General features: G+C 49.0%; 1 long non-coding RNA gene across 1 annotated transcript; it reads left to right on the top strand.

The window, feature by feature from the left end:
* Window positions 1-2,850: 2,850 nt before the first annotated feature.
* Window positions 2,851-3,100, top strand: LOC103644696 (uncharacterized). The gene is made up of 2 exons (XR_002268701.1): window positions 2,851-2,955; window positions 3,036-3,100. It is a non-coding gene; the product is annotated as an uncharacterized lncRNA (long non-coding RNA).
* The last annotated feature ends 14,445 nt before the right edge of the window (window positions 3,101-17,545 follow it).

Here is a 17,545-nt window from a genome sequence, read left to right as displayed (position 1 = left end):
GAGGGAAGAGAGAGGAGAAGGCTGCCAGGTGGGCTGCTAGTGCACGCGAAGAGATGGTGGGCTGGGTGAGATTTGGCCCAGAATGCTTTTTTGGTTTCTTTCTTTTTATTATTTATTTTCTACTTTATTTTCCTATTTTCCTTTCCAAATTTCCAATTCATTTCTGAAACAAATTTCTAGATCTTCAAAATGTATCAATTGAAATCCAAATGTGAATATAAATCATATTATTTTAAATATTACTATTTTTTATTCTCCTTCTCAAATTTGACTCATAACAATAATTGTCTCTATTGCAAAAATTTCTTTTCTAATTTTCAAACTGTATTGGTTTATTAATATTTTTTTTCCTAGTAATTTTGGGTCTTACATATGAACAACGTGATTAGCGCGCATAAAATACACGGGGGGTAGACGGGCACGTCTAGGGGTAGACGAGTGCGCCGGGGGCACGGCGAGCCGTGCCAAAGCACCGCGCGCACCCCGCGAGCACGAGCGCGCAAGGCCGCGCTGACGCGTCGCGAACGGGTCACGCGCACGCCGGGGCCGAGCTGCGCACGCGCCGCGCTACGCAGGGGCACCACGGCCGCGCGAGCCGAAGCCGCGCCGGGCCGGGGCCGCGCTGCGCAGAGGCAGGGCGAGACGCCGGGACCGGGTCGAGGCCGAGGGCGCGCGCAGGGCACTGCGCCGCGCGGGGCGGGCACGCCGCGGCCGGAACGGGGCGAGGCCGGGGCGGGGCGGGCGCGCCGCGGAGGCCGCCAAGGCCGGGGCGCTGGGGTTGGGGCAAAGGAGCTCGTTGGGGTGGGGAACGAGGCCGAGACGAGGCGGGGTGCCGGGGCCGCAGGCGAGGCCGCACTACACCAAAATCATACACTTCCTACGGTTTTTTAACTTCCTACAACTTTTATAACAAACCGTAGGAAATAAATAACTTCCGAGAGGCAACTGGTAGCTCTAGGAAGTAAACATAACTTCCTACGTTATTTTATAAAAACTGTCGGAAGTTACAAAACCGTAGGAAGTTAGATAACTTCCTACGGCCTCCTCTAGGAAGTTAGGTTTCATCCGTTGACCAGTCAAACGAATAGTTAACTTACTACGGCCTCCTCTAGGAAGTTAGGTTTTATCTGTTGACCAGTCAAATGAAAATCTAACTTCCTACGGCTGGCTCTAGGAAGTTAGCTGTCCAGCTAACTTTCTACGGCCTCCTCTAGGAAGTTAGGTTTCATCTGTTGACCAGTCAAATGAAAATCTAACTTCCTACGGTCGGCTCTAGGAAGTTACTTAACTTCCTAGAGTAAGTGTACAAACTCCAGGAAGTTACCTAACTTCCTACGACTTTACTCTAGGAAGTTATGTTTTTATATTAAACCTCTCTCAACCTTATCTCTTCTTCTCTTACCTTTCTCAATGTCTCTCTCTGTCTCTGCCTGGCCGAACTCCACACGCCCGCCGCCTCTCCCGAGCCCGGCCGCCCCCGCCATGCCCTCGGCCCCAGCCGCCCCTCCCACGCCCGGTCGTCCCCGCCCCCTGCCGCGCCCGGCCCCCGACGCGCCCAGCCCCCGACGCCCGCCCCCGCCGAGGTCGTCCCGACCGCCGCCGCGGCCGTCCCCGCCCTCGGCCCCGCCCGCCCCCGTTGAGGTATCAGCAATCTCTCGCTGCTTCGATCGATCGTAGCTGAAAAACATGCAGCAGGCAGATGATACATACTTTTATATGGCTCGATTTCGATTGAATGCAATGCAATGATGGCAACAAGGACCAAGCTAAGCAAGCTTATCATTAGCCTGCTCCTCCTCTGTATCTCGATCTTTTTATCTCGTTTGCAATGATGGCAAGGACCAAGCTAAGAATGCATCAGGCAGTGTCCAGCTCGATGATCCTGATAATTCAGAATTGCTTGCTGCGTGGAAATTTAACGCGGCTCCATGCTAGTACACAGCCAAGTCAGATCGTCGAGGCCGGCCTGAGACAAGGGGGCAGCTGAGCCGGGTACTCATCACCCAGCCCCATATATGCATGCAATATACTGCTAGCTACCTCAAATGCAGTTAAACTGATCAAGAGGACAGGACGGACGATCTGCCACATAACTGTAAGCTATATATAGCTACCGCAGTGAGTTATCACCTTAATCAGGGTACGCAGTGAGTTATTTTTCTCAAGGAGCATCAGTTGATATTTTTTCAAGCATTGAATCCATGGCCTAAGAACCATTTAATACATTTTTCTTTGAACTGAGCTAAGATACAACCATACCTTTTTGCTATCTCATAGAATTGCTTGAATATTTGTGAAATCATTTGCATGCATGCATAGATAAAATCTCCAAGGAGCATTAGTTTTCTTTGGTCTTCCAAAGTTATCTGAATACACTAGTCCTCTAGTTAATTTGGCAGTATTGTTTCTACAAGGTTTTTCATTTTTTTAAAGAATGTGAAAATATTTTGGGAGACTAAGATTTAGGCTTATGTATTAGTTGGTGTCTAACGTGATGGATAAATGTCACGAGCTGACTCTTTACCTCTTTATTTTATATATTGTATTATGTATAAGTACTTAGTATATTAGGTAATCTTAGATATGTCAGAGTTTTAAAACTTCATCTGTAGATTTTCTTGACCTACTATGGTCAAGATCTTATAACTGCCTCCTCAATTCATTCTTTGCAGCCTTGCAAGGGGATATTGCTTTTCGGACCTCCTGGCACTGGAAAAACTATGCTTGCCAAAGCAGTAGCAACTGAAGCAGGCGCTAATTTCATCAATATATCAATGTCGAGCATTACATCTAAGGTATTATTTCACCTAATGGGCAACTGATGAGATTCACTACTGTCTCAAGGCTAACCAGTGGTTTGTTAACTTTCAGTGGTTTGGTGAAGGGGAGAAGTATGTAAAGGTTGTTTTCTCACTAGCAAGTAAAATAGCACCCAGTGTTATATTTATTGATGAGGTATGCAAGCACACAAGTTTACTTTAGTAATCACTACCGGCACAGTATATACCAACTTCTTTTTTTTTGACTTTCTGCAGGTCGATAGTATGCTAGGAAGGAGAGAAAATCCAGGGGAGCATGAAGCGATGCGCAAGATGAAGAATGAATTTATGGTAAATTGGGATGGGTTGCACACTAAAGATAAGGAGTGTGTGGTTGTTCTTGGTGTTACAAATAGACCTTTTGACCTGGACGAGGCTGTGATTAGGAGGTTCCCCCGTAGGTAAATGTTGTTTCATTCAGTGGGACTGGATTACCCAGTTGCATAACTGTAGTTTTGTTCTGTGGGCCATGGTTATCTAATTGTTGCTTTTGGGTAGCAATAGTTTCGTTTGGTTGGGTGGGACTATCAAATCGCTGCTGCTGGTTCCATATTCATCACCATCTTACTCATTGTTTCAGGTTAATGGTAAACTTGCCTGATGCATCAAACAGAGAGAAAATTCTAAAAGTAATTTTGGCAAAAGAAGAGCTGGGATCTGATGTTGATATGGACTCGCTTGCCAATATGACTAATGGTTATTCAGGAAGCGACCTGAAGGTACATTTGCTCTTACGCGTGCCGTTGATAGAAACCCTCTGCATGGTTTTCACCGGCTTCGTTGCTCTCAGAATCTGTGGTGACCGCGGCGCACCACCGAGCCATCGAGAATGCTCCCTCCTACCACCACTTGTCTCGCTCGCTTTCCCTCCCTCCGTCTCCGTCGTCCGCCCTGAACTGATCAGCAAGCAGTGAGCACATCCTGCTCTCTGTGCCGTTGCCCCCCGACTTTTCAAGCCGGCACATGCGAGCAGCGGCGGCCCTAACGAATCGGATGCCTAGAGCAATATTTTAAATAGGAGCCCCCATTGAGCGTTATGTCGTTACTGGGCTTCGGCTGAATTCAAGGCAAAGTCTGTGCGACAGTTCCAATTGTGGAACCGAGTCGTATCACAGGTATGGAGGTGATGATCACTTTCATTTGACAAAACGAATGGTAAGTACAATTTAAACCATTTTCGTTGATTGTAGTTGACTTGTTGTAATTTCTGGTTATAATGTTTGTCAAATGTACATACAGGAAGCTAGCACTGGTGCAGTGCCTAGTGATGTTCAAATATACCTTAGGGGGCACAGAGGACCAGATCCTGCAAATCCAGATGTGTTGTGCAGCCAAAAGACAACAGATCGTGTGGTGAGTGTTTGGAAGGTTTTGTTTATATGAATTTTTGTATGTAAGATTGCATTGTTCTTTTGTATGAGGCTACATATGGCGAGGCGATGTCTAGTCAGCACAGACCAGACTATGACTGGAGGACCTCACCTATTGATCCTCAGGTTGTGTATGCAAGTGGTGGAAAAGCTCATGGAAGGTGAGGACTCTACATATCTTATATTGTTTCATTGGTTGAGTGCAATACATGTATTCTTAATCTGTCGTGATGTTACTTGTTTTGTAGGTACACAATGTTTGCTAACGTCATCGACTCGAGCCAGGTGAGGGTTCAGCGTGGAGGTTCATCGAGGTCTGCTGCTTGTAGCTCCCGTCGCTCCACTCAAGATCCAGCAGAAGTGGAGCAACTGCGAGAAGAACTTATGCGACATCAGGATTACTTGAAGCAACAAGCTACGCAACATGAATATTATGCTACACAGATTCAGCAACAACAAACACTCATACAAGTAAGTTCAAAAGATAATAGCTTTCACTTTAAGATATGTATTGATTTAAAACAATGATGTGAATGAGTTCGATAAATTTGTAACAACTAGCACAGGCCCAAGGGATACACGTCACGGTGCCCCCCCCCACCTCCCGTTCATTATCCTTGGTCTTCACCTCCACCTATACCTACATCTCCATCTACCGAACATCAGGTATGCATATTCATCATCATTTAATTATTGTTAGTTATATTATGATGTAACTCAGCAAATGTCATTTGTACATGTATATTAGACCCCTCCAGCTACCTTGTCGACGCATGAACAAGACGACGGGTTAGACTTTGTCGAAACCCTCTTCAACAGTGGAGGTATCGACCATCACTCTTCATTGTAACCCGATGGTGATCGGCGACCGTGAGCTTCCATGTTATTGTGTTCTGATACTTGAGACTTTTTATTATGACTATGTATGAGATATTGTCTCTTATTAGTACTGGATGATGAGATGTGTCTTATTATGACTATGGATGAGATTTTTGTGATGTAATTGATGAGACTATGGATTTAAATATTGTTATGTGATTGTGTGTGAGATGTTTTATATGAAAATATGTTGTGCTATATAGCTGTTGATATATTTGTTATATTGTGGAATGTGGTGCAAAATATAAACAACATTTGTAATGCTGGTCAAATTAACTTCCTAGAGGCTTATTAAGCCGTAGGAAGTTAGCCAGCTAACTTCTTAGGGTCTACAGTCAGCCGTAGGAAGTTAGCCAGATAACTTCCTAGGGGTACAATCAGCTGTAGGAAGTTAGTCGTAGGAAGTTAGTCAGCTGACGGCGCTGACGGCGTGAAGCTACTAACTTTCGAGAACCTACTAACTTCCGAGAGGCTTCGTTGGCTGTAGGAAGTTAGCTAACTTCCTAGAGGGCTCTAGGAAGTTAAGCTAACTTCCGACAAAAAATTTCCGAGAGCCAAACTTCCGACGGGATGGCTTAACTTCCGAGAGTTTAGCTAACTTCCTAGAGTTTAGGGCTAACTTCCTAGGGTTTAGGCTCTAGGAAGTTCACTATTTTGGTGTAGTGCCGCACCGCCACGGCCGCGCCGAGGACGGGGCGCGAGGGAGGCCAGGCCGGGGCCGGGCGCAGGCGCCGGGGGCAGGCGGAACGCCGGCTAGGCTGGGCCGCCATGGCCGGGGGAGGGGAGAGCGCCGGGCGGGGCCGGGCCGCCATGGCCGGGCGAGGGGAAGGGGGAGCCGGGACCGGCGGGTCGGGGCCACAGCAAGCGGGCGCGGGCGAGCGCCCTCGCCGCGAGCCACGCGGGGCGGGGCACCGTGGCCACCATGGCCGCGCGCCGAGAGCACGGCAGCGGGCGTCGAGGCGGCACCAAGCCGAGGGAAGAAGGGGGCAGGGGAGGGAGGACCGGGGCTCACCGCGGACGGTCGGACGGCGGCGGCGGCAGGCGAGGCCGGGATGGGGCAGGGGCGGTCGTGCGAGGTGGGGAGGAGAGGATTGTGCACGCGGGGGGTTAGGGAAGGGAGAGGGAGAGGGCAATTTTGGGGGGGCGGCTAGCGGGTGGGCCCCACGTGGCAGGGCGGCGGCGGCTCCAACCGCCCGCGGATGGCGCGGCGCGCGCAGGGGCGAGGCGGCTGGGCCACGAGGGGCGCGGGGCAGGCCGCAGCTGGGCCGCCGAGCTGGCCCAAGGCGGGGGAGGGGGAGCCGAGCTGGGCCGTGGGGCCACGGCTGGGCCGCCGAGCCGGCTGGGCCGCGAGGGGGGGCGCTGGCTGGGCTGCCAGGAAGCCGTCCCAAAAAAAGGGGGTTTCCTTTCTATTTCCCATTTCCTATCTTCCATAATCTTCTACTAAGCGCATTCTTTATGGAAACCAAGCAAATACTCCCGAGGAAAAGATGTGTGGTTCGGCATGATGCAACAACCAAAGAAAATATTTCTAGGGTTTACTTACACGAGATCTCAAGCCGAATCTCGCTACAACTTTGGAAAAGATCAAGGCCTAGCGAGGAGAAAAGAAAAAAAAGAAAGGGTAACGCCCGAATTTGGTGAGTGAAGAAAAGAAAAAAAATCAACTCCAAAATTCGGGGCGTTACAGTACGTTGATGTGTACTCACCCTTGCTTTAACCCCCCCCCCAGCCCCAGGTTGTCCCCATTGCAATCAGTGCTCAAGTGAACATGAAGGCAACATGGAGGACTTTCAGGAGTTTCAGGACTTCAATGAGTTCTAGTCGTGTTTAGTGGCAAACCCCCAGTCAGCTGCTTGTGAAGGTCTTATCTTCTACGTTTCGTATTTCACACTTTGATTATGTTAATAACGATGTTAAGTTAATGACTCTGTAGATGTCTTGGACATCTTGATGTAATAAAGTATTATTTCCGCTGTTATTTTGAGGAATGTGTGATGATGTCCAACTATGTAATCGTTGTGTACGTGAGTTTCTGATCCTCGCACGTACATGGTTCATATTCGGTTTGCCTTCCAAAATCGGGTGTGACAGCCATCATCGGCTCCACTACCATGGTGATTCTCCTCGTTCGGGGTCACCTTGTCGTCGCCAACTACGACGACTCCCGTGTCATGCTCGTATGCGTGGATGAGGATAAGGCAGGTGAAAGAGAAATGTGCCCTTGGCCATTTCTATATTGTTTTGGTGATTAGATGCACAAGACACTAGGTGAGAACTAACAAAATGTTGAGCAAAGGTATATCTAGATGGATCAAGTATGAAGGTAAGTTCTAGACACTTAGTCATTTGTTTTTTGTGCTAAACATGCTTGTCTAAGTGCCAAGAATTCAGTTGAGTAAAGCCAAAGGGAGCAAAAGGAGTTAAGCTGGAACGGTCAAACTTGCACCAGCAGCGGGTGCACCGGACACTGTCCGGTGCCTATGCTGGCGCATTGACGAACTCGATGCTCTCAGGAATCGCTGGGGACATTGCGGCTAAAATTCACCGGATTGTCTGGTGCACCAACAGCGTCTGTGCCAACGACCGGCAGCACGATCAGCGTGCAATCAACGGGCGACGCGTCGCCAGAGCCAACGGTCACCAGGCCGCAACGGACTATCCGGTGTGCACCGGACACTATTCGGTATGCCAAGGGGACCGTGGCTGAAATGGTAGGCTTCGCCAAACAAGGAAAGAAATCGTGCATTGTTCATGTCCGATGCTGCACCGGGCTGTCTGGTGCGCCCATGGACAGAAGGCAAGAATTGCCTACCAAATGGAGCTCCAACGGCTCCTAGCTGCCTTGGGGCTATAAAAGGGACCCCTAGGCGCATTGAGCAGTACACCAAGCCTCTATTGAACATCCTAAGACGCCTAGACTCCGCAAGCACGCATACGATTTGTTGTGTTTGAGAATTGAGCACTTGTTGAGCTGTGAACTTGTTGTGTTGTGTTTGTGTGCTCGTTTCTTGACTTGTGTGTGTGGTGTTGCTGTGACTCTAGTGCTTGCTTGTGTTTTCTATTCCCTCCCTTACTCTTGTGGTTTTATTGCGATCAATATTGTAAGGGTGAGAGGCTCCAACTTATGGAGATTCCTCACAAAGGGAAACAGCTGCTATAAGGAAGAAAACGGTGGTACTCAAGGTTGATCATTGGATCACTTGAGAGGGATTGAGTGCAATCCTTGACCGAAGGAGGTCACCACAACGTGTAGTAGGCATTGGTCGAACCATGGGATAAAATCACCGTGTCTCTTGTGCCACTTTTCATTATGATCGATTTCTTTCTTAGAGTTCTCACTTAATCACTTGTGCTATTGTTCCTAAGTTGAATACACATTCTAAAGGAACAATCAAGTGAAGAGTTCTTTCTATATTCATAGCACCTTGGTTTTGACCTCACTAACATTCCATAAACCAAGTTTGTGTTATTTAAGTGTTGATTTTTACAGGATCACCTATTCACCCCCCCCCCCCTCTAGGTGCTCTCAGCAGGGGCAAGGGCAAATGGTCTCCCTGTCTCTTCTATTTATTTTTTGATTTTATTAATTGAAGAAATGTCATTATAACATTTGTGTCAAGTTGGATAATGGTATTTAGGTGAAGCCCGTCCGATTGATGGCAAAGTAGTGAATCCCGTTTTTCATAATGCCATAATTCCAAATTTCTCGACAGCCGCCCTATCCTCAAAAGTGCTCTTTGATCTATATCACGCATGTCTTCTACAACAAAAGTTCTATGGTGTTTGGTAGTAACCTTCGCCCGCTTCTGCTTTCTTTTCTTCCCCCATCTTATGTTAGCCATAGGTAGTCTAGATAGACGAACCCGATAACATCGAAAACACGGTTCAACCAGCATTTTTTCTAGCCACCGAAGGCAATAATTAGAGCTTCGTCCTCCTTATTATTGTAATTCTCGGGGATCACGTTGCATTTCTCTTTGATAGCTTCCAACCATTCATCACATGGCTCTCCAAACTCACTCTCAAATTTGTACGTAAACTTCAATCAAACTAGCCCCAGCTCTTCCTCCTATGTGTTATCCTTTGTCAACTCTGACATCTTCCATTCAGCCGCCAACGGTCACTGTAACACCCTAAAATCCTATTTTGGGATCTAGAGAAAATTCATTTCGAGAACTAAATAAAAGTGTTTTCTAAGGAAAGATGGAATAAAATAATCCTCATAAGACTTGAATTAATCTTTGAATAAACTATATAGTTAAAATACTTCTAAAGAAATATATCCAACTTAAAGTAATTTCTCTATTGAACATTACTTTTCAAAAATATATAATGAATAATTTCTTAATTAAACTTTTAGCTTTCATCACACATTCAAAATTATTTGTGTATTGCATATTTGAAACAAATGCCTAAATAAATAAATAAAATATATTGATGCATACCATGCTGGATACCTTTGTCTGTTGCATATAATTGTAAACTTGAAATTCAGATCAAACATGAGTTAGGAATTTAAAACCGAAATTGAAATGAAACCAGAAAATAAAAAAAGAAAAGAGAAGAACTTACCTTATCTTGGGCCTAATGCCACTTGCCGGCCCAATACCCCAACCTCACACCGGCCAGTGTTAGCTCCAACAAGGAGCTCTAAAGGGTTCTGTACCCTAAATTTAGAGGACGAGGACGTCCTCTACTCCCTCCAGCAACGTCCTCTAAACGGTCCTCTAAATTTAGAGAACGCTGCCGGATCCTCTATATGTAGAGTTTCTCTAAACGGTTCTCTATCTATTTGAATACTTTAAACAACCGATTTAATAAAACTAAAATATGTACAATACATTTGAAAGTATGACAAATACGTATGTACAAAAATTAAAAAATTTAAAATGTCTTTAATATAGGTATTTACATATAGAGGACGTGATTTAGAGGACGTTGTTGGAGAGAAAGTAGATATAGGAGATGGAATCTTTTAGAGAAGACTGTAAAGGACGGATATAGAGGATGTATATAGAGGACGTTGCTGGAGACAGTCTAACGCCCGACATAGTCATGTGCCCGACATGTGGGCCCTGATGTTAGCCAACCAAACCGCCACACAAAGCTTTTCGGTGCCACTGCCTCGTGGGTCCAGCTTGTCAGGTCGTCACCTCTATCGTAACAGAACATTGTGTGTCCATCTGTGTTCACCGGAGATTTCCACCAGTCGGGTTGCCACCACCGCCTCAAACTTGACCCCTGGGTATTTAACAAATGCATCCATGCCATCTGCCCCTTGCCCTGAGAGCCCAACTACCATCGCCGGTGAGGGAGCGGCGGTCATGGAGGGGGGGCGAAGCCGCGAGGAGGTGACCACCGACGTCGTTCCCCGCCGATGCCAGCAGTAGGGTCCACGTGGTTGCCGGGGGGTCTTCGCCATGGCACGGGGAAGGTTACCATGGCCACGACATGGAGGATCTTACCCTAGGAAAGCCTTGATTTCTCGTCGGAGATCATAGCCGCCGCGGAATCTACACTCGGTCATGGACGAAGCTCCTGCCCACGCCAATCAATGTGACAACCACCGCCGAGTTTTTGTTCTCCTCTATGCATTGCATAGCGCTTAGAGCCAAGACAAATTACGGACCTAAGGATCGGTGAATGCTCATCGGAGCTCAGGCTCCGTCATGGAGCCGCAGGGGCCATGGTCAAGAGTTTTATAGCAGTAACGGTGATGAAATGGTGGACATCAGGTTCGGGGTAGCTAGGCCTGTGTATAGGGTCAATCATATCAGAGTTGGGGGCCCTGGAGCGCAGTTATGTCGGTCCCGGCCATGGCCATCGCTGCACTAGCGCTGTGCATCGCCGCTCGGGTCCGATCAGGAGAGGAGAGTTGGCTAGCGCTGTTGATTCCCACGTGCACGGCTGAGATTAGGTTATGTGTATCCCCCTTTTCGTCCCATTAAATCAAAGACATTGATCGGCGTGGCAAGGTTAGGATTAGACCGGGGAGGGTATCCTTTCGCTCCTCAAATCCGAGCCAGTAACCGATAATCGGATTAGTTGGATTAAGAGTTGGCGTGGACGTTCCCTGCGTCGCGGATCTTTGATCTAACGACTGAAATCGAATACCGGTTCAATACTCGATGACCTAATCTAGGCATTGGGCGCCGATCGGACGGATCTGGTTGACTGATGCCTGTTCGGTCGTGTGTGTTTGTAAAAGAGCCCATGCTCTTTTACGAAATTAACCCGCAGTCAGGGGAAGTTTAGACTGGCTTCAGCAAGAGCCCCTAAAGCCTCCTCTACTCTAAATATAGAGGACGAAATAGTTCTCTACGCTCTACAGCAACGTCCTCTATACGGTCCTCTAAATTTAGAGAACGCTGCTAGATTCTCTATATATAGAGTTTCTCTAAATGGTTCTCTATCCATTTGAATACTTTAAATAACTGGTTTAGCAAAACTAAAACATGTACAATACATTTAAGAGTATGACAAATTCGTATGTACAAAATAAAAAAAATAAAAAATGTCTCTAATATAGGTATTTGCATATAGAGGACGTGATTTAGAGGACGTTTTTGGAGAGGGAGGAGATATAGAGGATAAAATTATTTAGAGGAGACTGTAAAGGACGGATATAAAGGATGAATATAAAGGACGTTGCTGGAGGCAGCCTTAAAGAATGTTACATATTGGTTGTAAAACTTATGTATGAGCCCTTGAACTTGCGGGAATTAGTGGCCACCGTCCTTTTATTTATTAAAAGAATAAAATAAATCCAGGAAAATCAGAAAAGCCTTTTAATAATTGTTTCTGGTGCAAAATTAATATAAGAAATACCTATACGGTTAGAAGATCATAACTTGTCCATTTTAACTCTGATTTACTCCATTCCAGTTGCCTTAGCTTCGCAATAATATTGCCTATGCTATAATAGCATTATTTTACCAAGTAACATATTTTCAAAAATAGGTATTTGTTGAACCTATGTTAGTATATATGATTTCTAATTAAGCTATAACTTAGATTAAGGTTGAATTAGTTATTTATTTAGAATATATTTCCCACGTGATTTATAATAATAGTGTCGGCGTTTCGACCCCGGGGGTCCCTGGACCGACGAGTAAATTGACGCTGCGTGTCCCAGTCCAGATGGGTCGGCGCGAGACGGAACACAAAGGGGGGAAAACTAGCAAGGGGAGACCGCAACCTTCGTGTTGTCCTGCGTCCAGGACAGATGCGCTTGCAGTAGGGGGTTACAAGCGTTCGCGAGGGAGAGAGAGAGAGACTGTCCGCCAGCCTGTCCTCCCGCGCGGCCAACCTTCTCGTACGAGAGCCTTGGGCCTTCCTTTTATAGACGTAAGGAAAGGGCCCAGGTGTACAATGGGGGTGTAGCAATGTGCTAACGTGTCTAGCAGAGAGGAGCCAGAGCCCTAAGTACATGTCGTCGTGGCTGTCGGAGAGGTTTTGGCGCCCTGTTCATGTGATGTCGTGGTCGTCGGAGGAGCGCTTGAGCCCTGTGGAAGTACAGCTGTCGGGGCTGTCGGATCCTTGCTGACGTCTCCTTGCTTCCGTAAGGGGCTGAGAGCCGTCGTCGTCATGGAGCACGTGGGGTGCCATCATTACTTGTTTGCCGGGGAGAGCCGGATGGGACGCCGGTCTTGTTCCCCGTAGCCTGAGCTAGCTAGGGGTAGGGTAATGATGACCCCCCTGTGACATGGTCGGTCCGAGCCCGAGGTCGGGCGAGGCGGAGGCTCCTCCGAGGTCGAGGCTGAGTCCGGGCCCGGGGGTCGGGCGAGGCGGAGACCGTCGTCCGAGGTCGAGGCTGAGTCCGAGCCCTGGGGTCAGGCGAGGCGGAGTCCGTCGTCCGAGGTCGAGGCTGAGTCCGAGCCCTGGGGTCGGGCGAGGCGGAGTCCGTCGTCCGAGGTCGAGGTTGAGTCTGAGCCCTGGGGTCAGGCGAGGCGGAGCTTCCTATGGCGCCCGAGGCTGGACTTAGCTGCTGTCACCCTCACTCTGTCGAGTGGCACAGCAGTCGGAGCAGGGCAGGCTGAAAGTTCCCTATGCCCGGGAACAGGATCTGGATGTCGCCTAGAGGGGGGGTGAATAGGCGAATAATAATTATCACTTTATAACTGGAAATTCTTACTCTACTCGAAGGCTGGATCGCAGTGGAATGAAGGACCTTTCGAGTAGGTTGCAGCGGAATTGAAGTTCTTGTCTTAAAATACCCTGCACTTCGAAGACAGCTTGTACCACATATAAATATTGAAGTGCAAGTATAAACAACAAATAAAACAGAGAAACAACACACAACACAGAGTAGAGCACACAGACACAGGGATTTATCCCGAGGTTCGGCCAAGCCTGAAATGCTTGCCTAGTCCTCGTTGGAGTTAGCCACACCTTGGCTTGGAGTCTATTTCAACTCCTTCCTCCGTTTGCTCAGATCTGTCAGTGCGACAGATAGAGCCTTCCACTATGTTGATATCAATTACAACGATGCCGTGGATGCTTACAATCTTCTCGACAACACTCCGGCAGAGTAACAATGCGCTCAAGATATTGCTCTAGCTCTCAGCAGCACTTCCCCTCTCTCTAAAGGCTTATAACTTTGCCTCTACACAAACTAGAGAGATACACAAGAGAGGGAGAGAGAGAATTGATCCAAATGTTGTATGGACTTGTTGGCTGCACTTCTATATTGTTTGAGGCGCCTAGGGGTCCCTTTTATAGCCCCAAATGGCCTAGGAGCCGTTGGAGCTTCATTTGGAAGCTCCCAGCCTTCCCTGGTTGCGGGTGCACCGGACTGTCCGGTGGCGCACCGGACAGTGAACAGTAACGGATCTGATTGGTAGTTTCCTTCTCTGGAACAGCTAGCCGTTGGTGCACCAGACAGGTTACTATTCATTGTCCTGTGCATCGGACACAACTACTATTCACTGTCTTGTGCACCGGACGTAGTTACTATTCACTGTCCTGTGCACCGGACACAGTTACTATTTGTCGGCGTTTCGAGACCGGGGTGTCCCTGAGCCGACGAGTGAATGTCGCCGCGTGCCCCAGCCCAGACGGGTCGAGCGCGAGGCCGAGCGCGAAGGGGGGAAAGCGAGGCGGCCGGAGACCGGCGTGAGAGAGGTGGGAATCCCGCGGCCTTCGTGTTCGTCCCGCGCCCAGGTCGGGTGCGCTTGCAGTAGGGGGTTACAAGCATCCACGCGGGAGAGGGAGCGAGCGGCTTCAAGCGAGCGCCTGTCTCGTCCTCGTCCCCGCGCGACCAACCCTCTCTAAGAGGGCCCTGGTCCTTCCTTTTATAGGCGTAAGGAGAGGATCCAGGTGTACAATGGGGGGTATAGCAGAGTGCTACGTGTCTAGCGGAGGAGAGCTAGCGCCCTAAGTACATGCTGTTGTGGCAGCCGGAGAGATTTTGGCACCCAGCTGGTGTGATGTCGTGGTCGTCGGAGGAGCGATGGAGCCTGGCGGAGGGACAGCTGTCGGAGCTGTTGAGTCCTTGCTGACGTCCTCTTGCTTCCGTAAGGGGGCTGAGAGCCGCCGTCGTCACAGAGTATGCGGGGCGCCATCATTGCCTATCTGGCGGAGCGAGCCAGATGGGACGCCGGTCTTGTCCCCCGTGGCCCGAGTCAGCTCGGGGTAGGGTGACGATGGCGCCTCCCGTCGACGTGGCTGGTCTGCGCCCTAGGTTGGGCGATGTGGAAGCTCCTCCGCGGCCGAGGTCGAGTCTGTCTTCCGTGGTCGAGGTCGAGTCCGAGCCCCTGGTTCAGGCGAGGCGGAGACCGTCGGCTGAGGCCAGGGCGGAGTCCGAGCCCTGGGGTCGGGCGGAGCGGAGTTCGTCGTCTTCTGGGGCTGAGCCCAAGTCCGAGCCCTGGGTCGGGCGGAGCGGAGTTCGTCGTCTTCCGGGACTTAGCCCGAGTCCGAGCCCTGGGTCGGGTGGAGCGGAGTTCGTCGTCTTCCGGGACTTAGCCCGAGTCCGAGCCCTGGGTCGGGCGGAGCGGAGTTCGCCGTCTTCCGGGACTTAGCCCGAGTCCGAGCCCTGGGTCGGGCGGAGCGGAGCTTCCTATGGTGCCTTCGGCCGGGCCTGACTGCCTGTCAGTCTCACTCTGTCAAGTGGCACCGCAGTCGGAGTGGCACAGGCGGCGCTGTCCTTCTGTCAGGCCGGTCAGTGGAGCGGCGAAGTGACGGCGGTCACTTCGGCTTTGCCGGCTGGGGGGCGCGTGTCAGGATAAAGGTGTCAGGCCACCTTTGCATTAAATGCTCCTGCGATTTGGTCGGTCGGTGCGGCGATTTGGTCAGGGTTGCTTCTTGGCGAAGACAGGGCCTCGGGCGAGCCGGAAATATATTCGCCGCTGGAGGGGGGCCTCGGGCGAGACGGAAATCCTCCGGGGTCGGCTGCCCTTGTCCGAGGCTAGGCTCGGGCGAGGCATGATCGAGTCCCTCGAATGGACTGATCCCTGACTTAATCGCACCCATCAGGCCTTTGCAGCTTTATGCTGATGGGGGTTACCAGCTGAGAATTAGGAGCCTTGAAGGTACCCCTAATTATGGTCCCCGACAGTAGCCCCCGAGCCTCGAAGGGAGTGTTAGCACTCGCTTGGAGGCTTTCATCGCACTTTTTTGCAAGGGGACCTGAGAGCACCTAGAGGGGGGGTGAATAGGTGATCCTGTAAAACTTCAAAACTTAAGCCACAAAAACTTGTTAAGAGTTAGCACAATTATGGCCAAGTGGCTAGAGAGGAGTCAAAACACAATAACCACAAGAAATCAATCACAGAGATGACACGGTGGTTATCCCGTGGTTCGGCCAAGTACAAAACTTGCCTACTCCACGTTGTGGCGTCCCAAAGGACGAGAGTTGCACTCAACTCCTCTCAAGTGATCCAATGATCAACTTGAATACCACGGTGTTCTTGCTTTTCTTTTCTCAATCCCGTTTGCGAGGAATCTCCACAACTTGGAGCCTCTCGCCCTTACAAAAGATGTTCACAGAGAATCACGGAGCAAGGGAGGGATTAGCAACTCACACACAACACAAAGATCACAGCGAATACGCACACACAAGACCCAGACTTGAGCTCAAGAGACTAGCACACTAGAACGGAGCTCAAATCACTAGAATGTCGAACAAGTGTGCAAGATTGATGTGTGAGTGATCAAGAGTGCTCAAGGAATGCTTGGTATTCTCCTCCATGCGCCTAGGGGTCCCTTTTATAGCCCCAAGGCAGCTAGGAGCCGTTGAGAACAAATCTGGAAGGTCATCCTTGCCTTCTGTCGTCGGGCGCACCGGACAGTCCGGTGCACACCGGACACTGTCCGGTGCCCGATTTCTTTCTTTAAAAGGCGTAGCCGACCGTTGCCAACCGTTGCAGATCTGGCGCACCGGACAGTCCGGTGCATCCTTCCGACCGTTGGCCAGGCCACGTGTCGCGCGCAGATTCCGCGGCCGACCGTTGGCTCACCGGACAGTCCGGTGAATTTTAGCCGTACGCCGTCGGCAAATTCCCGAGAGCGGCTTCTTCGCCCGAGGCAGCCTGGCGCACCGGACACTGTCCGGTGCACCACCGGACAGTCCGGTGCCCCAGACCGAAACAGTCTGTTGGTTGTACACAGCCAACATTCTCCTTTTCTTCTTCTCTCTGTTTCTAACACTTAGACAAATATATTAGTACACAAAACCAATGTACTAAGGCTTAGAAACATACCTGTACTTGTGATTTGCACTTTGTTCATCCATGGGCATAGATTCACATTTAAGCACTTGTGTTGACACTTAATCACCAAAATACTTAGAAATGGCCCAAGGGCACATTTCCCTTTCAATCTCCCCCTTTTTGGTGATTTATGCCAACACAACATAAAGCAACTAGAACAAGTTCAAAATCACTTCAAATAGAACTCAAATCTATTTTGATTCATTTTTGGCATATATGGATCATCCTTTGCCACCACTTGGTTTGTTTTTGCAAATCAAACTCAAATCTCTATCTCTAAGTCAAACACACATGTTGAAGCATAAAGAGAGTCATTCCAAAAGATATTGATCAAAGATTTCAAAAACTCCCCCTTTTTCCCATAATTACCACTTCTTCCCACAATAAACCAACTTTTGACAAAAGAGACAATAAGAGAGTTTTGACAAAACAAGGGCTCTACTCTACTATTTTCAAATCTCTCAAGTGGTAGTTGATCCATTTATTGCTTTGGCCTTTATTTTCTCCCCCTTTGGCATCAAGCACCAAAATGGGATTAATCTTGGCCCTTTAACCCCATTGCCTCACCAAAATCTTCAATAAGAATACAAAGGCAATAAGAGTACGTGAGATGGACTTGGAATAAGTTACCCTCTCATCGGAGTGCAGTGGAAGTCTTTCATGGTCCAAGTCCACCTTTTCCCTTTCAATTTTCCTTCGAGACTAAATCAAGCAAACTCAAGCATATGGTTAGTCTCAAAGGGTCAAGTTGTAACACATCTCCCCCTAA

Source organism: Zea mays, chromosome 4 (genome assembly GCF_902167145.1).
Source record: "Zea mays cultivar B73 chromosome 4, Zm-B73-REFERENCE-NAM-5.0, whole genome shotgun sequence".
Lineage (NCBI taxonomy): Eukaryota > Viridiplantae > Streptophyta > Magnoliopsida > Poales > Poaceae > Zea > Zea mays.
The sequence above is the reverse complement of the archived record's forward strand: the minus strand, read 5'-3'. Positions and strand labels throughout refer to the sequence as shown.